The 26,287-nt window shown below is 39.1% G+C and overlaps 1 pseudogene; it reads left to right on the forward strand.

Annotated features, from left to right (window-relative positions):
* Positions 1-22,955: 22,955 nt before the first annotated feature.
* Positions 22,956-23,882, forward strand: LOC149190852 (uncharacterized; annotated as a pseudogene).
* Positions 23,883-26,287: the final 2,405 nt, after the last annotated feature.

Below are 26,287 nucleotides of genomic sequence, written 5' to 3' on the forward strand. Positions count from 1 at the left end.
ACTGATACACCCCATAACTGTCGAGTGTTCTTGCCTACCAATCAGAGGACAGTGGTATGTAGAGATCTAAAGTTCGACAAGCAGAAGGCCATGCAGGTATCCCTTTAGAGGGAGCTCAAGTTGCATGCAGAGGAGGAACTTTTGGTTCCTAAGGAGGAGCCTCAGATTGATGCGGAGCAGCCGCATGCAAAGGATCCAGGAGTGGAGACATCCACTCATGCAGAGTCTTCCAAAGATGGGTGGAAACGCTGAAGGGAAGCTGACAGATTGTTGACGGATGTGAGAGAGAATGTGGGACAACCATCTTCTCAACGCAAACAGAGGAGGTCACCTGAGCGGTACACTGGTTACATGGCCCTGGTTGGGGAATGTATAGAGACCGAACCATCTTCCTTTGAGGAAGCAGTGCAGCAACTAGTATGGGTTGATGCTATGGTGGAGGAGTATGAATCCATACTTCGGAATAGTGTTTGGGATGTTGTTCCAAGGCCGGAGAACAAGTTAGTGGTGAGTTCCCAATGTCTTTACAAGGTAAAGAAAGTAGCTGATGGTAGTGTGGAGAAACATAAGGCAAGGTTTGTTGCCCGTGATTTCTCACAGGTCGAGGGTATCGACTATGATGAGGCTTTTTCTCCTGTAGCAAGGCACTCATCTATTAGATCGATGTTGGCACTATTAGCACAAATGGGTTGGAAGATCCATTAGATGGATGTGAATACTGCGTTCCTCAATGGAAAGATTGAGGAAGAGGTGTACATAAAGAAGCCGGAAGGATTTAAGACCTTCGATCGTGAGTCGCATGTGTGCCGACTCAAGAGAGCTTTGTACGGGCTGAAGCAAGCACCTCGTGCTTGGTACACCAGGATCGACATCTATTTCACCGGGTTGGGCTTCACAAAGAGTGAAGCAGATTCAAACCTATATCGCATCATGGTAGAAGGTAAGCCATTGATGATTGTTCTTTATGTTGATGATCTAATATTAATAGGTGATGATCAGTTGATCAAGTCTTGCAAGGAGGACCTTGCAAGAGAGTTCGAGATGAAAGACATGGGTCTTATGCACTACCTTCTAGGTAGGAAGTGTGGCAGAAGGATGGGGAAGTGTTTGTGTCTTAAGGCAAGTATGCCAATAAGATACTCAGGAGATTCCAAATGGAGAAGTGCAAGCCCATGCAGACTCCTCTAGCAAGTAACTGGAGGAAGGAGGATGCTACTTCAGGTGAGGTGGTAGTTGCTACTGTGTATCGGCAGCTTGTGGGTTCACTGATGTATTTAGTGAACACATGACCAAATTTGTGCTTTGCGGTGAACCAGCTGAGTCAAGCCATGGTTCAACCTACCAAGCTATTTTGGAAGGAATCTAAGCATGTGTTGGGATACCTCAGAGGCACATCTCAGTATGGATTATGGTATAAACGGACAGAGGGAGTGAAGCTTCAGGGCTTCACAGATGCAGATTGGGCAGGGAATCCATCATATCAATAGAGCACTTCAGGAGGAATTTTGAACCTTGGTTCAGCTGCAGTTTCTTGGTACAGTAGGAAACAGAGGTTAGTTGCACTTAGCACAACAGAGATTGAATACATGGCTGCAAGCCAGGTAGCATATGAGGCCATTTGGATGTGGAAAATTCTAGTTGGATTGTTTGATCAGAGGATGGATCCAATTGTGATCTATTGCCATAATCAGAGTTGTATCAAACTCTCTGAGAATCCAGTATTTCATGACAGGTCCAAGCACATTGATATCCAGTATCATCATCTTCAAGACTATATGGTCAAGAGGATCATGTTGTTGTAGTATGTTTCGACCGAGGAGTAGGATGTAGACATTTTGACTAAGGCATTGTCAAAATGCAAATTCGAGTTCCACAGAGACAGGATCAGGGTGACAGATAATCCCTTTCTTGTTGAGAGGGAGTGTTGAAAATAGCAACAAGAAATGCTAAATATAGAAATGCTAAAAATAACATTGATATAGATAGAATTTCGGGATACACTCCAATTTTAATTATTCCCTAAATTAAAATTGTGAATTAAAATTCGAATTTGAGCTCAGTAGTTGTTTGTAAAATAATTAATTCATTCATCTTGAGTTAATTAGTTAGAGAAAATCAAACATGAAGTCTATATGAAGACATGCAATAGTTATCCCTTTGATGGAGGAAGTTATCCCTTAATTAAGGAGATTAGGATGAGTTGTACTTTGAGCTGTAATTATTTAGCTTAGTTAACTGAGTTAAGTCCAGTTAGATTAGTTCCAACAGTTTGTGGAACTGATTGTGAGTTCAGTTAGTCAATGCATGCATGCATGCAACTAATGTACTTCAGATAATTGAATATTCTCTCATAAATAACTCATGCATGTTATTTCAGACAGAGACCCAGTTGAGATCAAAGGATGGGACAATGTACTATCAATTGCAGAAATATTCCCTTGAGGATATCTCTTGCATGCAGAAGGAATTCTTTCCTTGACGATTGCGCAGTTATTTCTGAGTTTTGTGAGAAGTGTGTGAGGTAATTACACACAGGTGGTAGCTTGAGGACCTAGGAGAAACTATGCAAGGAAATAGGAGGCTTGGAGGACTGAAGGAAGGCATATGTGTTGGCTATTCTGTCTATGAGCAGCAGTGAGGGATTGTACTGAGAGCTAGATAGCTTGAGAGCTAAAGCTTTGTGTAATCCTGAGATATTTCCACTTGTATGATAATACAGATAGCGGTGTTTTTAGCTGAGGCTTTCCCCAGAGTATTCTTCTGTGTTCATGTGTGATTTTTTCTTCTTCATCTGTTATATGTGTTCTATTTGATCTTGTTCAAAATTGATTAAGCTTCCGCAAGTTTGTTTGTAGAAGTAGATCAAGTATTTTTCTTTAGTATATTGCATCATCAGGTGATCTACAGTGAAATTTCTACATGGTATCAGAGCAAAGGTGATCAAAGAGGAGAACAATATACAAAGAAGGGAGAAGTTCGAGGGTTGAAGTTCTTGATTATAGAAATCAAATTCTTATCACATCTCAAAGTTCACCAATGGCGTTTAATGGTTTGAGACTCGAGTATGCCCTGGATGGCAGCTCAAATTATATAGACTAGAAGGATCACATGGAAGCAGTATTAGAGGACAATGGTTTGAAGGACTTCATTGATCAAGAAGTCCCCAAGCCAGAAATTGCTAATGCCCAAGAATTGGCGGAATGGAAGAAATGTGTGGCTAGAGAGAGGAGGATTCTTCTGGAGGGAGTTCAAGACCACATTGTCTCGAGTCTCCATGGGAAGGAGACACTGTTTTCAATATGGAAAACATTGAAGGATCCATATTAGAACAACAATGATAAGAGGAAACTGGCGCTGAAAGACAAGCTTCGGAAAATCAAGTTCAAAAAGGGCAACACGATCTCTACATATCTAAACAAGCTCACCACCTGCAGGGATGAGCTTGGAAGTGTAGGAATCACGATAGCCAATGATGACATGGTGAGTCTTGCTCTCCTCGGTCTTCCTAAGAGTTGGCATAGCTACCAAGACTCAGTAAATGGAAGAGAGAAACTACCAGATTGGGAACGACTATGGTCGGATATGATGCAGGAGGAGATCAGGAGAAGCACCAGAGATGGTTCTTCATCAAAGCATGATGATGAAGAAAATCTAGCCTTAGCGAGTAAGGTGAGGAAAGGGAAAGGGAAGGCTTCCCATTCCAAATTGAGTTCTTCCCATGGTGGGAAGAAGATTGACAAATCTAAAGTGTGATGCTTTAATTGTCATGAGGTGGGCCATTATGCAACAAATTGTCCACAGAAGAAATCCAAGAAGGGATCCTTGAAAGGATCATATGGTGAGGCATTAGCCTCATAGTTCGAATTGGATTTCACCCTCATCGCATGCATGGTTTCATCGATGGTGGGTTGTGTTTGGTACTTAGACAGTGGAGCCTCTTTCCACATCACCAATGACAAGAGTTTATTTAGTACCTTGGAGGAGAAGGACCTCCAGATGCACATAGAGATGGGCGATGATGGAAAGTACCATGTTTCAGGTGAATACACGGTTGTATTTCAGAGGGGGCATGGAGCTCCTCTCACCCTGACTGATGTAAAGTATGTGCCTGGACTGAAGAAGAACCTAGTATCCGTCGCTATGTTGGAAGACAAAGGCTATGATGTAGTCTTTAGTAAAGGAAAGGCATTCCTGAGACACATCGACACGGGACAGACCAAGAGGATTGGGATTCGAGTGAAGAATCTCTACAAGCTGGAGGTAGATGAATGTGTTGCATTGAGTTACAAATCAGAGTTGGTGAAAAGCCAAGATATTGGCAAGCTATGGCATAGAAGATTGGGCCACTTGCACCATGGGCCTTGAAGATCATGCAACAGATTTCTACCGGACTTCCCAAGGGTAAACTTGAGCAAGTGGATACATGCAAATGTTGTACCTTGGGAAAGTATGTAAAATCTTCCATTCAGGATCGAGATAGTCAAGCTGGAGCAATCTTGGAGCGAGTTCATACAAATGTGTGTGGACCATTCTCGATAGCCTCCACCGCTAAACAAAGGTACTATGTTATTTTCATTGATGATTTTTCTCGTAGATGCTGGATCTATTTCATGTAGAAGAAGGATCAAACCTTCTCAAGGTTTTTTGAGTTCAAAACCTTGGTTGAGAAAGAATTAGGAAAGAAGATAAGGGCCTTGCAAAGCGACAATGGTGGAGAGTATGTCTCTCAAGAGTTTAAGGACTTCTGTGCTACAAAAGCAATTAAACGGGAGTTGACGGCACCCCATAACCCATAGTAGAATGGGGTGGCCAAAAGGAAGAACAGAACGATTGTGGGAGCATCTCGGGCGATGCTGCATGACCAAGGCCTACCACTTCATTTGTGGGTTGAGGCATGCAATACAGTGGTATACTTGCAGAATAGAAGCCCGCATCACATACTGGGGATGAAGACACCAGAGGAGGCTTTCTCCGGGAAGAGACCAAATGTGAGTCACTTTAGGATCTTTGGCTCATCGGTATTTTTCCATGTGACCAAAGATGCCTGGAAGAAGCTAGAGCCAACAACAGAGTTGGGGATACTTGTGGGGTACACTGATACACCCCACAACTATCGAGTGTTCTTTCCTACCAGTCAGAGGATAGTGGTATACAGAGGTCTAAAGTTCGATGAGCAGAAGGCCATGCAAGTATTCCTTAAGAGGGAGCTCAAGTTGCATGCAGAGGAGGAACTTTTGGTTCCTAAGGAGGAGCCTTAGACTGATGCGGAGCAGCTGCATGCAGAGGATCCAGGAGTGGAGACATCCACTCATGCAGAGTCTTCCAGAGATGGGCGAAACGCTCAAGGGAAGCTGACAGATTGTTGATGGATGCGAGAGAGAATGTGGGACAACCATCTTCTCAGCGCAGACAGAGGAGGTCACCTGAGCGGTACACTGGTTACATGGCCTTGGTTGGGGAATGTATAGAGACCGAACCATCTTCCTTTGAGGAAGCAGTGTAGTAGCCAGTCTGGGTTGATGCTATGGTGGAGGAGTATGAATCCATAGTTCGGAACAGTGTTTGGGATGTTGTTCCAAGACTGGAGAACAAGTCAGTGGTGAGTTCCTGATGGCTTTACAAGGTAAAGCAAGTAGCTTATGGTAGTGTGGAGAAACATAAGGCAAGGTTTATTGCCTGTGGTTTCTCACAGGTCGAGGGGATCGACTATGATGAGACTTTTTCTCCCGTAGCAAGTTACTCATCTATCAGATCAATGTTGGCATTATCAGCACAAATGGGTTGGAAGAACCATCAAATGGATTTGTAGACTGTGTTCCTCAATGGCAAGATTGAGGAAGAGGTGTACATAGAGCAGCCGGAAGGATTTGAGACCTTCGATCGTGAGTCGCATGTGTGCCAACTCAAGAGAGCTTTGTATGGGCTGAAGCAAGCACCTCGTGCTTGGTACACTACGATCGACAACTATTTCACCGTGTTGGGCTTCACAAAGAGTGAAGCGGATGCGAACCTATACTAGATCATGGTGGAAGGTAAGCCATTGATGATTGTTCTTTATGTTGATGATCTAATATTAACAGGTGATGATCAGTTGATCAAGTCTTGCAAGGAGGACCTTACAAGAGAGTTCGAGATGAAAGACATGGGTCTCATGCACTACTTTCTAGGCATGGAAGTGTGGCAGAAGGATGGGGAAGTGTTTGTGTCTCAAGACAAGTATGCCAATGAGATACTAAGGAGATTCGACATGGAGAAGTGCAAGCCCATGCAAATTCCTCTAGCAGGTAAATGGAGGAAGGAGGATGCTACTTCAAGTGAGGTAGTAGTTGCTACTGTGTATCAGCAGCTTGTGGGTTCATTGATGTATTTAGTGAACACACAACCAGATTTGTGCTTTGCGGTGAACCAGCTGAGTCAAGCTATGGTTCAGCCTACCAAGCTATTTTGGAAGGTAGCTAAGCATGTGCTGAGATACCTCAGAGGCACATCTCAGTATGGATTATGGTACAAACGGATAGAGGGAGTGAAGCTTCAGGGCTTCACATATGCAGATTTGGCAGGGAGTCCATCACATCGGAAGAGCACTTTAGGAGGAATTTTCAACCTTGGTTCAGCTACAGTTTCTTGGTACAACAGGAAACAGAGGTCAGTTGCACTTAGCTCAGCAGAGGCTGAATACATGGCTGCAAGCTAGGTAGCATGTGAGGCCATTTGGATGTGGAAAATTCTAGTTGGATTGTTTGATGAGAGGATGGATCCAACTATGATCTATTATGATAATCAGAGTTGTATCAAACTCTCTTAGAATCCATTATTTCATGACAGGTCCAAGCACATCGATATCCGGTATCATCATTTCGAGATTGTGTGTGAAGAGGATCATGTTGTTGTAGTTTGTTTCGACCGAGGAGCAGGATGTAGACATTTTGACTATGGCATTGTCAAAATGAAAATTTGAGTTCCACAGAGATAGGATCGGGGTGACAGATAATCCCTTTCTTGTTGAGAGGGAGTGTTGAAAATAGCAACAAGAAATGCTAAATATAGAAATACTAAAAATAGCATTGCTATAAATAGAATTTTGGGATACATTCCAATTTTAATTAGTCCCTAAATTAAAATTCGAATTTGAGCTCAGGAGCTATTTGTAAAATAATTAATTAATTCATCTTGATTTAATTAGTTAGAGAAAATCAAACATGAAGTGTATGTGAAGACATGCAACATTTATCCCTTTGATTGAGGAAGTTATCCCTTAATTAAGGAGATCAGGTTGAGTTCTACTTTGAGTTGTAATTAGTTAGCTCAGTTAACTGAGTTAAGTCCAGTTAGATTAGTTCCAAAACTGATTGTGAGTTCAGTTAGTCAATGCATGCATGCAACTAGTGTACTTCAGATAACTGAATATTCTCTCATAAATAACTCATGCATGTCAATTCAGACAGAGACCCAGTTGAGATAAAAGGATGGGACAGTGTACTATCAGTTGCAGTAATATTCCCTTGAGGATATCTCTTGTATGTAGAAGGAATTCTTTCCTTGAGGATTGCGCAGTTATTTCTGAGTTTGGTGAGCAGTGTGTGAGGTAATTACACACAGGCGGCAGCTTGAGGACCCAAGAGAAACTGCGCAAGGAAATAGGAGGCTTGGCGGACCGAAGGAAGGCATATGTGTTGTCTATTTTGTCTATGAGCAGCAGTGAGGGATTGTACTAAGAGCTAAAGCTTTGTGTAATCCTAAGATATTTCCACTTGTATGATAATACAGATAGCGGGGTTTTAGCTGAGGGTTTCCCTAGAGTATTCTTCTGTATTCATGTGTGATTGTTTCTTCTTCATCTGTTATATGTGTTCTATTTGATCTTGCTCAAAATTGATTCAACTTCCGCAAGTTTGTTTGTAGAAGTAGATCAAGTATTTTTCTTTAGTATATTGCATTACCAGGTGATCAACGGTGAAATTTCTACACGTGGCTCATGCTTGCATATAGTGGTATGTATTTGACGGGCAGTAACTGGCTGAGATCACCAACTAATATAATGGAACAACCACCAAAATTCATGTTTCTTTGTAGTGGAAATGCCTCTCGAAGATGTTCATCAATCTAGATGAGAAGCTTTGGCCCAATGAAGTTCATTTCATCGATTATTATGTATTTGATATGCTTAAGTTCTTCTTGGAATTTCACAATAACATTACCTTCTAAGGGTGTAAGATGCTTTATAGGAAGGTGGAGGGCAAAATGGATTGTCGATTCTTGTATGTTAAAGGATGAAACGCGTATTGGGGCGAGGAGCATGATCAGTGAAGGTCCAAAGTTTGCAAGGGTTATGAGCATTTCCTTGATGCAATTTATAAGGAGGGATTTTCCAGTACCAACAGTGCCTTGTATTATCATTCTTAGAGTGGGTAAGATATCCTTCATAGCAAAATGATTAGAAATAATATTTAGAGCTTTTCTTTGCATTGGAGATAATGAGTTAAGGGTCATTAGGATATGTTTATGTGTTTGAATAATATGTTGGATAGAGTGGTTATTCTCAATGAATTGTATGCCATTATTTTGTAGATATAATGGGATAGTGGTATGATTCCAGTTATGGTTTTCATCAAAACCATGAAGGCCAAGCATATCAAGGTCATTTATATGGAGCTCGTTTGTAGGGTGAAATTGGGAGAGTAATTCCCATTCATTTAATTCCATGGTGTCTGGAGGATGGGTTTCATGAATAATTGAGTTATCATTTGCAACATATTCAATATCAAATATTGTGCGGTGTTGATGCCAAGTTTTGTAGAAACAATGAAATGTTTGCCAGTTTGTGATGAATTCTTCAGCAAAATCTCCTATATCTCAAGCAATATGGCGAAATGGTTTGTATAACATAAGTTCAACTTGACAAAAGTCAGCATAGTAAGGTTCCGTAGTGGATGGTATTGAGGAGTAGTGTGGTATGACCTGAATAATTGTTTTGTAGGTATAAGTTTCCATTTGTTTGTCTTTCGATGAGGTCTTATGACCAAGATCTTGCTAGTTCTATAAGTGATGTGGATTCTAGGGTAGATGGATGTTCGATATATGTACCTATGATATGTGGTGATGGAGAAAAGGTGATGTTAATTTGCGGAAGGCGCATATAATTTTTTTGGCTTACATTTAAAGAAATGAAGGATCGACTACACAATGTCAATGGTAATTTTTGCAGCATATGGCAGGTTTCTTGTGCTCCAATTTCACGATCAATAAGGGTTTCTGCAAGGAATTTTTGAAATACGGATCTTGTTGGGTCAACATTGGGTGAAGTGAGGAAAATTCTACGTAGCATGTGGTGGAAGCTTTCAAATGATTTTTTTATTTTTATTTTTATTATTATTATTATTTATTTTATTATTATTAATTTAATTTTATTTATTTAAATTTTTTTGGATGCATATTTTGTGATATATTTTTGTACGTAATGGATCAAGAGTACTGGTTGGAAGTCAACATTTTCATGCCAAATAGATAGGATGGTAGGGTTATGAGTATTGAGTTTATCATCGTTGCGAGCAGGGGTGTATAGTTTTTGGCCATTGGAGTCAATGAACAAGGATGATTTTGGATGTAATTCCCAAGGTGCTTTGTAGCAACATTTGAATGAGGAGACTTTCTTTATTAGGCATGTTCTTTTGGTGCATTTTGTGTATCGTTCAATGCAATTGTTGAGTTGTTATTAAGCATTGAAAGGATTGGTTTTGAAAATATGTGGCGTGGACAATAGGCAAGGGTCTTCTAAATTTGCCTGAGTAATGGGTTGGTTTGAAAGAGGAGGAAGGTGAGGGTTCCAAGCTAAAATATATTTATCGAAGAATTGCTTAACAATATCAACTACTTTTGTGTCTTCCCAGTTGAGGCTTTCCATATCAAGTGCATTTTCTATCCAAAGGAAACCATGGATGTGTGCGGATCCCTTATGCTACCATTCACACCTGGGAAGTATGATTTTTCGTAAGATAATTTTGTATTAGGTGAGGTTTTATATTTAGAGAAATATGAAAGAAATGTGGTAGAGTGCATACCTGTACCAGTAGTCTTTTATCTGCAAGTGTTTCTCTAAGATAACTTAATGGAATGTTGTGAATCTATGGTGCATATATAGTGATGTTAAATAGGGGTTAGAGATAATGTTATCATTTCTCCATTTTTGTTGTTTTTCAATATCAGGAGGTTGACATCTGAGCATGACTGCATGAACATCATGCCATTTTGTATCATCTGCACTTAAAGTGAAGAACAATGTTGGGCAACCAAGATGAGATGTCATGTCTACTAGTTCATTTTTAGCTTTGTGCCAAAAAGATCTTGTGTCATGTAAAGAGCAACCAAATCGCATGACTTGTTCTACCAACTGTTAGGCCGGAAATTATTCTAATCGGATGTTCATACCTTGAATATATGTTGGAAAGTTATCTGCGATGTTTTTTTACAAAAATGGAGGTTGTTTCTTGATTGTAATGTCGCATCATGAGATTGTATATGTAGTAACGAAAGCATGGGTTCTTCCCGAACCTATTATCATGGTAACATATGAGATGAACTGTGTATTCATGTAACCACACTGCTTTCATTCTTGGTTGATTTGGCATTGCATCTCTTGTGGGGAAAGGGTGGGGAAATCCATAGAGAGTAGACATTCTATGCTGTATTCATTGATTGGAGATAGGCCAATTGGTGGCCATTCAATTGTATGTTGGCATTATGATTCTGGTATGGCTCTATGTTACAGATTTTGTACTTGATGGCAACACCCTCAAGTGGCAATGCTCTGATCAGGCTCTCAAAATGTTGAAAATTAAGGAGTACGCAGGAGAATAGTACAGAAGATGCGTACACGCAGGTACACCATGAAGGAACTGCGGCCACCCACGCAGGTCACCCGTTCAGAGGGTGCGTACCCCCAGTTTCACTTACTTCAAGGCAGAGAAGCGCGTTCACGTGGGTTTTCCTATGTTTGGCCTGTGGTATTTAGCCCGCCGCTCTTGATTCTATGGTTTTGACCCGTGGTATTGTTTTATATTATTATTATTATTGAGCCCCATGTTGTTGGGCCCCTTGTATTGGTTATCTATGGTATTGATCCATGATTTTAGGAGGAGCTTGCCTATATAAAGCAAAGGAGATCATTTGACTACGTATCTTTTGAAAATTGAATATCTTAAGATCTGAAATATTGGGTTATTGTTTAAAAGCTTGATCTATATGAAAGTGAAGTTGAAAGCGAATCTGAGAAGGGTGATCTCTTGAGCGCATGATCAGATCTGGGCATCTGACTAACTGTGGCACACTGGTGAACTGCCAAATCAGCCCTAATCAGAAGTACGCAGGTGATTAACGGTGCAAGTGCGTGGGTATGCAGAGGAGAAATAGGAGAGCTGCGTGGGTACGCAGAGCAGAAGAAGGGGCACTGCATGGGTACGCAGAGCAGGAGAAGGAGAACTGTGTGGGTACGCAGCGCGACAGAGGTTCAGGTGCGTACGCACAGTAAAGGTACGCGGCGCGATAGTGTCTATGAGTGCGTGGCTATAGTGACAATACGCGGCGCGATAGTGTCTCTGGGTGCATACCTACTGCAACAGTACGCAGCGCAATTGAAGAAGCAGTGCGTGGGCACGCGGTGCAGCAGAAGGCTCTCTGCGAGTATACGTAGGGAAGCAGAAGGTGAAGTGTGTAGCGACGCAGGCCAGAGAAAGAAAAACTGCGTATCTGTCTTAAGATCTTCTGTTGACTGAATTTTTCTATTGATAAGGTGCTCTGGGTTTAGTTCTATTATTGTTGATCTGGTTACTACAGTTGACTGTGTAATTTACATGTACTTGATGATCATTTGATGTTTATGGATCCAGTTTGAAAATTTATGAAAAGTGGTCCTTGTAAGAAAATAAGTAGGGGGTTGTAGCTCCCTTCCAGGAGAGACTGGAAAATGAGAGAGAGTTGTAGCTCTCTGCAGGTTGTAGCCTGCGTACTGGTAAAGGACTGCACCAGTACAAAATCATTGTAAAAGGAGTTTCTAATTTGAAAGAAGATAGAGACATATTGCAGCAGGTGGTTTTCACCCACATTGGGTTTCCACCTTATATCTGGTGTTCTTTGGTGTGACTATCTGTTTTTCTTGTTCATGCTCATTATTTTATGGTACTGATATGCAAAAATAATTCAAAGTGTAAATAAGGAAGATTTGTTAAAAGAACTTGATAATACTGATTCACCCCCCCTCTCAGTATTATTTCCAACAATTGGTATCAGAGCAGGTCCTTCGAAGAAGCTTGATCGCTTGAAGGAAGATCATTCATCATGAGCAACTACGAGAGGGAAGCATCAATCAGGCCACCAATATTTGATGGGACAAACTTCAATTATTGGAAGGTAAGAGTTACTACCTATCTTCAATCTCTTGGTACAGAAGTTTGGGATATCATAGATACAGGCTACACTTTTCCTTCAGCTACTCCTACAGATACGACCGAAAAGAAGAAATATGAAACAAATGCTAAAGCAATCAATACTTTGCTGGGATGCTTATCTCAAACAGAATTCGTAAAGGTTATGCAATATAAATCCGCAAAAGAAATATGGGACAAGATTGTCTTGAGCTACAAAGGAGATGAACAGGTAAAGCGTGCTAAACTTCAAACCCTCAAGATTCAGTATGAGAATCTCAGGATGTATAATGATGAAAGTGTGGCTAACTATTTTCTTCGGGTAGATGAGATTGTTAACTGCATGAAAAACTTGGGTGAAGAAATAAAAGAGGCTATTGTGGTTGAAAAAGTTCTAAGATCATTATCCCCCAAGTTTGAATCTAAAGTGTCTGCAATAAAAGAAAAGGAAAATCTACGAATTCTTACCATGTCTCAGCTACACGGAATTCTAACTACTTATGAAATGAGAAAGGGAGGTCCATCAGACAGAAGAGAAGCTGCTTTCAAGGCTTCAGGCAAAGGAGAGTATTATGAAGCAAGTCACATGCCAGAAGAAGAAGAAGAAGAATCAAATTTTGTCAGAAATCTTCAAAGGGGTTCTGGAAGGTTCAGAGGTAAGTTACCTTTTAAATGCTTTGCTTGTGGAAGAGTAGGTCATTATGCTGCAAAATGTCCTTATAAGGATAAAGGAAAGGAACTTGCTAGATGGAACAAGAAACAGAGTGCAAATAAGAAAAGCTACTACACTCATGAAGATAGTGATGGTCTATCAAATAGTGATGAAGATGAACGAGATAATGACTATAAACTGTTAATGGCATTTGAAGATGATGATTATATGGATGCTATAGATGTGGATAGCCTTTATGAAGAAATTACTAGACTCAAGAGATGTATAGAAGAAAAGAATATGATCATTGATACTCTACAATTTCAAATTGATGAAAAGGAAAAACATCTTGAAAAATTAGAAGGTGAAATTGTTGCTCTTAGAAAAGAGATTAAGAAAACAAAAGCTATTAATCTTAAGTTTGTCAAAGGATCTGAAACTCTGGATGAGATTATCAATGTACAGCATTCTCCACTAAACAAGACAGGTCTGGGCTATAATGGAGAAACTTCTCAAGCATCCACCTCAAAAAGTTATCTTGATGCAACAAAAAGAAATGAGCAAAAGCACAATGGAGACCATCAGGTAAAGTAGGGACGAATTGCAAACAGAGACTATCAGGGGTAATCCATCTTAAGGGTGAACAAAAGCTACAACCAGCCACAGGTAAAATCTTCTCAATTTGGTTCAAGAATGGATGACAATAGAAATTACAATCACTTGGCTGGTAGATTTGATAACCGCAGAAGTTTCTTCAATGGACAATGTTTCTCTTGCCATAACTTTGGTCACAAAGCAGCTCAATGTGTTGCATATAAAACAATCATGACTAGAGAAGCTCAAAAACAAAGAAGTATGACCGGGATTACAAAAAGGACCGATAACAACTTTTCGGCTCTTGAAAATGAAGTTGAATGTTCTATTTGCAATAACTTTGGTCATAAAGATTCTGAATGCAGGAGCAGGTTTCAACAGACAAAGGAACAAGCCTCAAGCACCAAAACATGGAGAATAAAGAAACCACAAACAGAAAGATGTGGGATAACATTTTATGTAGAAGGACAGGAAAATCTATGGTACATTGACAGTGGATGTTCGAAGCATATGATAGGTGATAAAGAAAAACTTGAGTCATATTCTGCTCTAGAAAAAGGAAAGAATGTTTCTTTTGGAAATGATACTCCTGCAACTATAAAAGGAAAAGGCATTGCTCAGTTAAAAGAAAAGGTCAAGGCTGGAAATGTTTTGTATGTTAATGGATTGAAGCATAATCTTCTAAGTGTCAGCCAGATGTGTGATCAAAGAACCGAGGTGATATTCAGATCAAATGGATGTCTTGTTCGTGATCTTGATACAGGTAAAACAGTGATCAAAGGTAAAAGAACTCCAAATAATCTGTACATATTTGAAGAAGGACAACAACAATGCTATCTGAGCAAGGATGATGAGCACTGGTTATGGCATCGAAGGTTAGGACATCTAAGCTTTTCACAAATAAGGAAAGCATGCAAATATCAGGCAGTTCGCGATCTTCCAGATATCAAAATTCCAGACAACACCATATGCAAATCATGTCAGTTTGGAAAGCAAACCAGAACTAACTTTCCAGAGAAGGAAGGATCAGCTAGCATGCCTCTTGAGCTAGTACATACAGATACATGTGGTCCATTCAGGAAAAGAACACCTCGAGGAGAAGAATACTTGATATTATTCATTGACGATTTCTCCATGTTTGTCTGGTTAGGACTTATGAAGCACAAAGATGAAGCATTTGAAAAATTCAAATCCTTCAAAGCCTTGGTTGAAAATGAATCAGGACACAAAATTAAGTGCCTCAGATCCGACAGAGGTGGGGAGTTTACCTCAAATGAATTTTTCAATTTCTGTGAAGAACATGGGATAAGAAGAGAATTCTCTATAGCTAGAACTCCTCAGCAAAATGGAGTTGTGGAAAGAATGAACAGAACAATCCAACAAATGGCTCGTGCTATGCTTGATGAGTCGGGAACTCCCGCAACTTTCTGGGGTGAAGCTGCACATGCTGCAGTTGTTATTCTCAACAAAACAAATGTCCGGGTGAACAGCACTCAAACCCCTCATGAGCTCTGGTGTGGTGAGACTCCTTCGGTAAAGCACTTCAAAATCTTTGGGAGCAAATGTTATATTAAGAATACTGATGAACAACTTGGCAAACTTGAACCTAGAGCAGATGAAGGCATTCTTCTTGGTTATTCTCCACATAGCAAAGCATACAAGTGCTACAATAAAAGACTTGGCAGAATTGTTGACGGCATTGATGTAGTGGTTGACGAGAAGGGATACATTCCTAAGCAAGTACATCATGAAGACATCGAAGAAGATGAAGGCTACCCTCAAAGACAGAATGATGAAGAAGAAGAACCTCAAGAAGAACCAGAGGAGCAGACAAGAATAGAAGAGAAGACTCCATCCAGATATGTTCAGAAGAATCATCCAGAATCTCAGATTGTGGGGCAGAAAGAAGCAGGTGTACAAGCAAGAAGAACAATTGTAGAAACTTCAAGCTATTTGGCATTACTCTCTTCCACTGAACCACAAAATGTGAAAGAGGCATGCAAAGATGAATGTTGGGTCAAAGCAATGGATGAAGAACTTGAGCAGATCGAAAAGAATAACACTTGGGAGTTGGTTCCTAGACCAAAAGATAAGAATATTATAGGGACAAAATGGGTCTTCAAAAATAAATTGAATGAAAATGGAGAAGTAATTAGAAACAAGGCCAGACTTGTTTGTAAAGGGTATGCACAGCAAGAAGGAATAGATTTTGAAGAAACCTTTGCTCCTGTTGCAAGACTTGAGGCCATCCGAATGTTCCTTGCTCTCTCAAGCTTTCAAAACTTTAAAGTATTTCAAATGGACGTGAAATCAGCCTTTCTGAATGGAGACTTGGAAGAAGAAGTATACATTGAGCAGCCAGATGGGTTCATTCTTGGAAATGATCCAAATCTTGTATGCAGATTGAAAAAGGCTCTCTATGGTCTCAAACAAGCTCCAAGGGCTTGGTACTATCGTTTGGACAAATATCTTTATCAACAAGGTTTTTCAAAAGGATCAGCAGATAGCAATATTTATATAAAAGTTGAAAATGACAAATTGCTAATACTTGTTGTGTATGTAGATGACATTATCTTTGGCAGCAATGAAGAAGCTTTGAGTCAAAGCTTTGCCTTGGTGATGTAGAAAGAATTCGAAATGTCCTTGCTGGGAGAACTGACATATTTTCTTGGTTTGCAAATCCAACAAAAAGAAGGAGGGATCTTTTTGTCTCAAACCAAGTATCTCAAATAGATATTGAAGAAATATGGCATGGAAGATGCAAAACCAATATGTACACCCATGGTCACAGGATGTAGCCTCAGTGCAAATGATGGATCTGCAGCAGTGCATCAACCAACCTACAGATCTATGATTGGAAGTTTACTTTATCTGACAGGTACCCGACCGGACATCATGCATGCAGTTGGAATAGTTGGAAGATTTCAGGCAAATCCGAAGGAGACTCATCTTCAGGCAGTGAAGAGAATTTTCAAATATCTTCAAGGGACTCAAAATTATGGCTTATGGTATCCTAGAGATACAGATCTCACACTTCATGCTTATACAGATGCAGATTTGGCTGGAAGCGTGGATGACAGGAAAAGCACAAGTGGTGGTGCGTTCTTTATGGGTTCCAGACTAGTATCTTGGTTCAGCAAGAAACAGAGTTCGATTGCCTTATCTACAGCCGAAGCGGAATATGTTGCTGCTGCATCTTGCTGCACTCAACTCCTTTGGATGATGCAGACTTTGCAGGATTTTCAAATCACTTGTACACCACCTATCCCCATCTTATGTGATAACACAAGTGCAATCAGCATCTCAAAGAATCCTGTCATGCATTCAAAAACCAAGCACATACCAATCAAGTATCATTTTCTCCGGGAACAAGTGCTTGAACAGAAGGTCAAGTTGGAGTATGTTCCTTCTAAGGAACAAGTTGCTGATATACTCACCAAACCATTGCCCAGGGAGACTTTTGAATACCTCAGGGAAAAGCTGGGGGTAGTTGATGCATCATCTTATTGTTGAAACTCTTCTGATTGATGGTTGTACGCATGGTTCTTCTGGGGTATATGCGTACATGTGCTGGGTTGCGGATTGGTTGAAGATTGAATGGCACAGGTTCAGGGGGAGCATATAATGCATTGTTGGCATTATGGAGGATGTACAGAAGGAGATCATGGATGTTGGTCTGATTATAGCTGCAATATGTCTCTATCTCTTTCATGGTCATTTATGGTGTTTGGTGGATTATGGTTCTTCTTTGCAGATCTGGTTCATATTCAGGGGGAGCATGTTCTAAGGGGGAGCATAACCCTTTGCCCTTGATGTCAAAGGGGGAGAATGAAGCTGAAGTTTTTGAGGTTGCCATCAAGTCCAAAGGGGGAGATTGTTGGCATTATGATTCTGGTATGGCTCTATGTTACAGATGTTGTACTTGATGGCAACACCCTCAAGTGGCAATGCTCTGATCAGGCTCTCAAAATGTTGAAAATTAAGGAGTACGCAGGAGAATAGTACAGAAGATGCATACACGCAGGTACACCGTGAAGGAACTGCGGCCACCCACGCAGGTCACCCATTCAGAGGGTGTGTACCCCCAGTTTCACTTACTTCAAGGCAGAGAAGCGCGTTCACGTGGGGTTTCCTATGTTTGGCCCGTGGTATTTAGCCCGCCGCTCTTGATTCTATGGTTTTGGCCCGTGGTATTGTTTTATATTATTATTATTATTGAGCCCCATGTTTTTGGGCCCCTTGTATTGGTTATCTATGGTATTGATCCATGATTTTAGGAGGAGCTTGCCTATATAAAGCAAAGGAGATCATTTGACTATGTATCTTTTGCAAATTGAATATCTTAAGATCTGAAATATTGGGTTATTGTTTAAAAGCTTGATCTATATGAAAGTGAAGTTGAAAGCGAATCTGAGAAGGGTGATCTCTTGAGCGCATGATCAGATCTGGGCATCTGACTAACTGTGGCACACTGGTGAACTGCCAAATCGGCCCTAATCAGAAGTACGCAGGTGATTAACGGTGCAAGTGCGTGGGTATGCAGAGGAGAAACAGGAGAGCTGCGTGGGTACGCAGAGCAGAAGAAGGGGCACTACGTGGGTACGCAGAGCAGGAGAAGGAGAACTGTGTGGGTACGCAGCGCGACAGAGGTTCAGGTGCGTACGCACAGTAAAGGTACGCGGCGCGATAGTGTCTATGAGTGCGTGGCTACAGTGACAGTACGCGGCGCGATAGTGTCTCTGGGTGCGTACCTACTGCAATAGTACGCAGCGCGATTGAAGAAGCAGTGCGTGGGCACGCAGTGCAGCAGAAGGCTCTCTGCGGGTATACGCAGGGAAGAAGAAGGTGAAGTGCATAGCGACGTGGGCTAGAGAAAGAAAAACTGCGTATCTGTCTTAAGATCTTCTGTTGACTGAATTTTTCTGTTGATAAGGTGTTCTGGGTTTAGTTCTGTTATTGTTGATCTGGTTACTACAGTTGACTGTGTAATTTACATGTACTTGATGATCATTTGATGCTTATGGATCCAGTTTGAAAATTTATGAAAAGTGGTCCTTGTAAGAAAATAAGTAGGGGGTTGTAGCTCCCTTCCAGGAGAGACTGGAAAACGAGAGAGAGTTGTAGCTCTCTGCAGGTTGCAGCCTGCGTACTGGTAAAGGACTGCACCAGTACAAAATCATTGTAAAAGGAGTTTCTAATTTGAAAGAAGATAGAGACATATTGCAGCAGGTGGTTTTCACCCACATTGGGTTTCCACCTTATATCTGATGTTCTTTGGTGTGACTATCTGTTTTTCTTGTTCATGCTCATTATTTTACGGTACTGATATGCAAAAATAATTCAAAGTGTAAATAAGGAAGATTTTTTAAAAGAACTTGATAATACTGATTCACCCCCCCTCTCAGTATTATTTCCAACATTGTAGTATCAAAATGGTGGTTGTAGGCATGTAAATAATGTCGTATTTATTGGATTTCTGTATTTGTATTGGGAGCAATGGGTATAAACGATGATTTGTGGTGCAGGTATGGGTTTGCGGAATCTTCAGTGGGGTCAAGTGGTGTATCAAGTGATAGGTGAGAAGTTGGATCTGTGGTATTGGAACGACAAAGGGAGGAGGATACATCAGTGGGGAATGTTTGTAAGGATTCTAGTGTATTGTTACCAATACGATCATTCTTATAGTATGGGTCATTTTTCAATTTGTATTCTAATGCAACGAGCACATGATGTCTAATGACAATGAAATCATAAGCACGATGGTCATTACTATGACATATGATAATTAGAATGTCCAGGTCTTCAACACGTCATGGCAACATGTTTTTGATTTTTGTAATGTCTTGTGGAAAAAAAATGTGTGGCCAATGTATTTATATTGGCCACCACGTGCGTGTGTTACTTGGAGTATAGGGTTAGCCCTAGCAATGAGAATTTCTTCTATTTGTGAAAGAGAAGCAAGGATGGGTGGTTGAGGACCAAGGTCCATGTTGTTTGATAATGAGAAGCGATGACCTTTTGTTTCAGATATGCATCTGGAGCAGAAGAACATTTAGTTTGAATTGCGGATATGTATTCCAGGATATGATTCAAGACAAATGGGGCATAAACATTTAGGTGGAAGTTTATCAAGATTTGCATGGAATTATCGATGTGCATCAATAGTGTGAACGTTGTTGAAAGAATGTGCAATGGAGGGGGTTTGGAAATGAGTTATGGATGTATTTGTTTGAGAGGTTTTCTAAAAAGATAGAGGATTTGATAATTGGAAAGGAGGATTGATTTTGGGGTGGGAAGTGGTAAATATAGAGAGGTTTGATGGCAAATGTGAATTTGCATCATATGTTTCGGACGATGAATGTTGGTTTTTCGTTTTTTGTTTTTTGTTTTTGTGAGAATATGTGACACCTTTTTTTTCCTGATAAAGCTCACATCGACATGAATTTATTCATTCTTTATTTACTACATAGTATCTTTGGACACATTCATCATTACAAGAAGAAGATATTTTCACAGGTTATGGCACCTATAGACAAGAGAGGGGAAAACAAGAATGTTATTTGGAGAGAGAACAACCATGTTATTGTATAAAAGGGAAAGAGAAAATATAAAATAAAGTTTTGAATAGTTTTATGTTAATTTATCATTAGGACAATGTGTTTGAAAGAACATTTAAGTAATTTGTAACTATACATGTAGATAATTGCATGTGTAATGCATCAAGCTCGCTCATTGTTTAAAAGAAAGAAAGTAAAAAGAATGTTAATAAGCGTATGTACACAATGCAATAATAGAAACAATGGAGGACAAATATTTATTTTAATACTAAATAAGAGAATTTTCCAAGAAGGCATACAATATTATATGGTCTAACATTGTATTTATAAAGCGAGATAATACAAACTGCCAAAAAGTGAAAAGTACATGTAACAATATCTATCTATGATATCGACATGTTATCGATTGCTCGAAGGATGTTGTTGCATTCTATTGTGAATTGCAAGCTTTCTTCTTTCATGATAACAAATTTCAATCATGGTATTCCTTTAAATACTTCTGTCTTTACTGATAGTGTGAAGATGTGATCTGTCCATAATGCTTTGGAGACAATTTCCTTGATTATATCTGGATATGAGGATAACAAATATAAGTCCTATGCATTAATCCCAAGAATTGTAGATGTCGTGTCTTTGAAAGAAACTGTTGAAACTAACTCAGCAGTGTGATCTTGTATGTTGATCTTAAGTAAGTATCTGTAATCACATTCAGTTACTTCAATGTTGCATTTTTGGTAATACCATAGGTGCATATTTTTTGGAATAAATTTTTTCATGCATTCTTTCCCATCAACGATAGACAGGCAAGAAAGGTAGTAAAAACTTTCCATCCAAATTTTTGTTATTGTGCCCTTTAGTTGGAAGAATGTAGGTTCCTATGAGGAATCAATATTGTAAATATTAGAAATTGTTATTTTTTTTGGTTGATGGCCAAAAGGAGGTGAATATCTTATTGTTAAGGATGTAGAAGATGTAGTGGAACCTTATTTTTTAAACCATGACTTTAGCGTGTGGGCCTCTTCAATGCCAAGATCTACAAGAATAATGGATCTTGCTGTAGTGTCGACATTTTTTCCATTAAATTCTCCAACACGAGCATACTTGATTGCAATGATGGGGTTATTTCCTTCTACACATAAGGAGGATATTTCTTATGATACAACATCAAAATTTCCTCCCCAAAAGATCACATCTATGTTATACCCAGACATGTCTTGAAGGTGTATTGTTTGTTTAGTAATTCTAGAGTTGTCTTTTCTACATATAGTGCACATATTGGAAATGTCAATGGAAATACCAAGAACATCAACAGTCGAGTTGACGTTTGTTGTTCTGATACCATTGATTGATTTTATATTGAAATGCACCATTGGGTTTCATTTTTTCGCTGGCAACATGCTCTATGGTAGATGTTGCATTTAACAAAAAATCCCAATCATTGTTTAAATGGTTGTATTTCTTATTAGCCATTTTCACATTCCCTTTTGATACAATGTAGGAATTTCTAGGTTGGATTTTGTCAAAAAAAAATCAACGACATTCTTGAAACAAGCAATATGTATTTCTCCATCTTATGTAGCGAACAAGTGAAAGCCAAACACTTTACTAGGTCTGTATCGATTATGAAATTGTCAAAGAGGTTTTTTTCTTTGAATGTAGCCATTTATGCACCAATTTGAATGGTAAGGGTTTAGTGCTCTGATAGGAATATGGACTGGCATGTTAGATGGGGTTGGAGTAGGTGGAAGAGGGCAGTACGTTTTTGATGAAAGATCTTGGTTCGATGAGGAGGGAGTGTCTTCTTCAGAAGTGATCGCAGTACTCAATTTTTTTGGATTACCAATTAAGGGTGTAGATGAAGCAGAAATCTCGAAGTCTATTAATGTTATAGACCTACACGGTAAATGATATTCACAGGAGTAATTGTTAGACTTAGAAGTGGTATTGACAAAAATTGTAAAGTTAAAATAAGAAATTTATAACAAAGTTACATTGATGGAACAATAGCTGAAGTAGTCCAACTTTTAACATGTATAATAGAACCCTTTTGCAGCAAGGGTGTTGCTATGAGGTCATTGAAATGTGTTGGAAGCATAAGGTGTTTCATATGTGTGCTATCAGAGATGGCAGTTCGATATCATAGAGTTTAACTTTGCATCAATTGAATGGGGTCAAGTTCAACAATTTGTAGCAATGGTTGAATATGAGTTGATCCAGAGAACATTGCGAAAATAATATTCTCAGTAAGTTTTGTTATTATTTTCTAAAAGTAGAGATAACAAAATAAGTACTATACAGAACAAAATTCATAAAGGTGGTTTTTTCTTTAAAATTGTTTATGTGTTTTTCCTCACGTTAGATGTTTAACATTCATAACATTCCTATAACACTACAAGAAAACTTATGAACTAAGGGGAAACAAGCATGTTCATATTGTTTGTAAATGAGTGGTTATCTAGACTTGTAAACGTAAAGATGAAGTGATTTATGACAACAACTTCCATATGATCATCCTCTTTCAAACATAGTTAAAGCTATAAATTGAAAATTTCACAAACCTACCCATGATAAAAACAATCAGACAGGTTCACTAGCACCTAATGATAATATTCAATAAACCTATGTCGATTGCATAGGGAACCAAAATAAAACAACTCCAACTATACATCTTTTGGAGGGAACATTAGTGGATAAGCATCATTGCACATTTTAATACAAGCAAAAGAACATTAGTGGATGGATTTTGTCTGCCATGGGAGTTTCGAATGGTTTGACCCTATATATGAAACAACAAGACTTCTTTAGGATGCAAAAACCAAAAAAATTGATGAAAAACTATTCAAGCTTGTTGTTTCAAAGATCTCCTCTCGGCATGGCATCCTTGGAGAGGCTAGCATCAACTTAGCAAATTTTGCAGAAGTTGTAAAGCCAACGTTTGTCTCTCTTCCCCTTCAAAGCTGTAGTTTTGGTACTAATTTACATGGTACAATCCAACCACTTACTTCAAAGACAGGATTTAGAGAAGTTGAGCAGCAAAGAGAGATTACCAAAAGAGGTTTTCATATACCACAGTCTGTTGACAACGAACCTCATAGAAATGCATTATCTACTGAAGACAATGTAGACAAACATGATGTTCAGGACACATCCCATGCCACCTCAGCAATACACTTGAGTTTTGATGGTCTAGGAACCTCATCCAATTAACCAAGTATTTAAGGAAATAGAAACTATAGAGGTTGTGTTGTCGATGATGTTCTATCACCTTCAGGTCCAAGACAAGAGGTGCCTAATACTCATGAAATTGATAGCAAAAAAGGTGGAATTCATCAAGATTCAATAAGGTTTCTTTCACTTCCTAGCCATATATGCAAGCCTACAAAATCATTTAATAGTATTGGTCAATAATTTGCATGTTCAAGGCAAACAAAAAGGTCAAGTGGTGAATGGAAATATAGGTGGATTTCAGATCATTCTACCGAAAACGATGCACTAAATGTTTATGAAGAAAATGAAAGGCTTAAAGCAAATCTACAAACTGTTGAATCTTCAATTGTGCAACTCAAGAGGGAAGTTGGCTCATTAGAGAGACAAGTAGAACATCAAGCTGCAAAAATAGAAACACTTACACAACTTCTTATTGCGTATCATGTTATAGATTGATTTGTTTGCATCATTTAGATATATTTTATATGCTCTTATTCTTCCAGTTGCAAATTTACAAAGCAGTATCAGATTATATTGGTTGGCAGTGTTGATGAGGACATATGAAGGGTTGGCATGCAAAGCATGTCATATATATATATATATATATATATATATATATATATATTTATATATATATATATATATATATATATATATATATATATATATATATATATATATATATATATATATATATATATATATATATATAGATATACATACAAGATGTCCTAATAGAGGAGCATCCCACAAGAGATTTTCATTGCTATATATCATATCATTGCAGTGGGATCACAAAGAAGACCTTTTACTTGATTTTCTATGGACAATTTTCATTATCTTGTGGTTTTGATGAACTTTCAATCAACATGAACCACAATTTAACCTATCCCCACATTTAATCGTCCTATGTCAAGTGACCTAGACATTATCCTAAAACAAAGACTCATCATTTAATATCCATAATGCCCAGAAAATAATGAAGGGTTTTCATGGTAAAACCACAATCATTAAGGAAGTTTAAAGATTGGTTCTGTATAATGAGACAAGTATCATTGCACATTTTAATACAAGGAAAATAACATTAGTGGATGACAAGCATTAGAAATGAGTAGTGCCTTTTATCAGGCTTGTAACATGATGGTCATCTATGCCTGTTCAGCTATTAATGTTAAGCAAGGTAGAAGTTGACTCAATTCACTATTCTCAACATACAAAAAAGTAAGTGATGTAGCTTATAAATCCGTGATATGAAGCAATCATGTACAAACTTATGCTAGTTATAGTAGTTACAAAGTTCTCTCCAATACAGAGTAATAGGGTCACATATTTGGAAATTGATATTCCAATGGTAAAATTACCCTCCTTAGTTATTCAAAATTTCTACAATTAGTTGAATGAATGTCCTAAGTTGATCAAACTATCTCTAGTCATTCAAATGACCCTCCTTATTCAATTAATGCAACCATTCTCAAACCTTCATGTAGACGATGGGTATGAGGATATGTTGAGAAAATAAGGTGATTCATAGGTATGTTCTTTCAAAAATCTATCAAGATGAACCAGAATTCAACCTATCCCCACATTTAATTGTGCTATGTCAATATTATACCCATGCGAAAGCTTAATGTATGGAAACTATTGTCAAAACCATAATCATTAAGGAAGTTTAAAGGTTGGCTGTGTATAAGGTCAAAATTATTTTTTTTTGCTGAAGCAAGAGTCGGACCTTCTATTTCATTAGTCAGTGAATAAAATACATAAAATACAACATTCCACGAGAAGTTTTGGACCAAGGAAAAAACCCAACTCTATCAGTTACCGAGCCAAAGGCAAAAGCCCCGACCCCTACAAACCAAACCTCAAAACTCTCAAAAGAGAAACACTATGGAAACCGGCTAACAAGAATCAAGAGTCGGACCCGAAGAGGAACAAAAGTGCCAATATATAAAGATTTCATGTCCGCATAATTCACAAACCCGCGAATCTGTAGGACATATAAAAAAGACGCTTCCCGCTAAGAACATTTTGCATCCCACCAAGAATTCAAAGCAATAACGCCTCCCGCCTTTTCCTAACTTGTATCTTTAATCTCAACCATTGAACCTCCTCGCCTGATCCAATGGCTATGGACAATACCGCAGTGCTTAGAAGCACGACACTTACCCATGTGGACCCACCAACAAGGTCGATCAATCCCAACCGTAGATCTGCCTTGCTTGATCAACGGTTGAGGATCATATCGCACCGGTCTATTTCACCGAACAATAGCACGCGATGAGGGCGGTATTCCATCCGATCCCACTGCCATGTGGAGCTCGCTGAATGGAATTGCTCCCAAATTGGAAAAACCACTTCCTGCTTGCAAGGCTTGCGATCACCGAAAAACCGCCCTATACGCGGTATTGCGAACAAAGAAGGAAAACCCAAGGTTTTGAGGCCGCCGAGAGTTCCTGGTTTCCAGATTCTCGCGATATCTACTCTACCTGAACCAATGTCAGATGAAACTCCCGCCATCCTGCCTATCATCCAAAAAATAGAATCACCCAAGCTGCTACCTCTAGGAGCCACTATGAAAGTACTAACCTGGGTTGCGAAGACTAACAATGGCTTGCTACCTGCTAAAGACTCAATTGTGAACAAACCACTAATAATAAAGCTACTCAGTCATCTGGACCTCGCCTCCATGTCTTTGTTCCGAAATACCATCCTCTCTTCATTTTCTTGGTCATAACAATTCGCCTTTAATCTATTCTGAGGTAGATCTTGCCAATTCATTGCAACCCTATTTTCTATGCAGATCACGCCTTGATTGGCCAGAAGATCCGCCAATTTATTGGATGTTCTTCACACATGTTTAA

This window comes from Pinus tabuliformis, chromosome 3_1 (assembly GCF_031772625.1).
Source record: "Pinus tabuliformis cultivar Carrire ecotype Pingquan chromosome 3_1, CPIR1, whole genome shotgun sequence".
NCBI classification, from domain to species: domain Eukaryota; kingdom Viridiplantae; phylum Streptophyta; class Pinopsida; order Pinales; family Pinaceae; genus Pinus; species Pinus tabuliformis.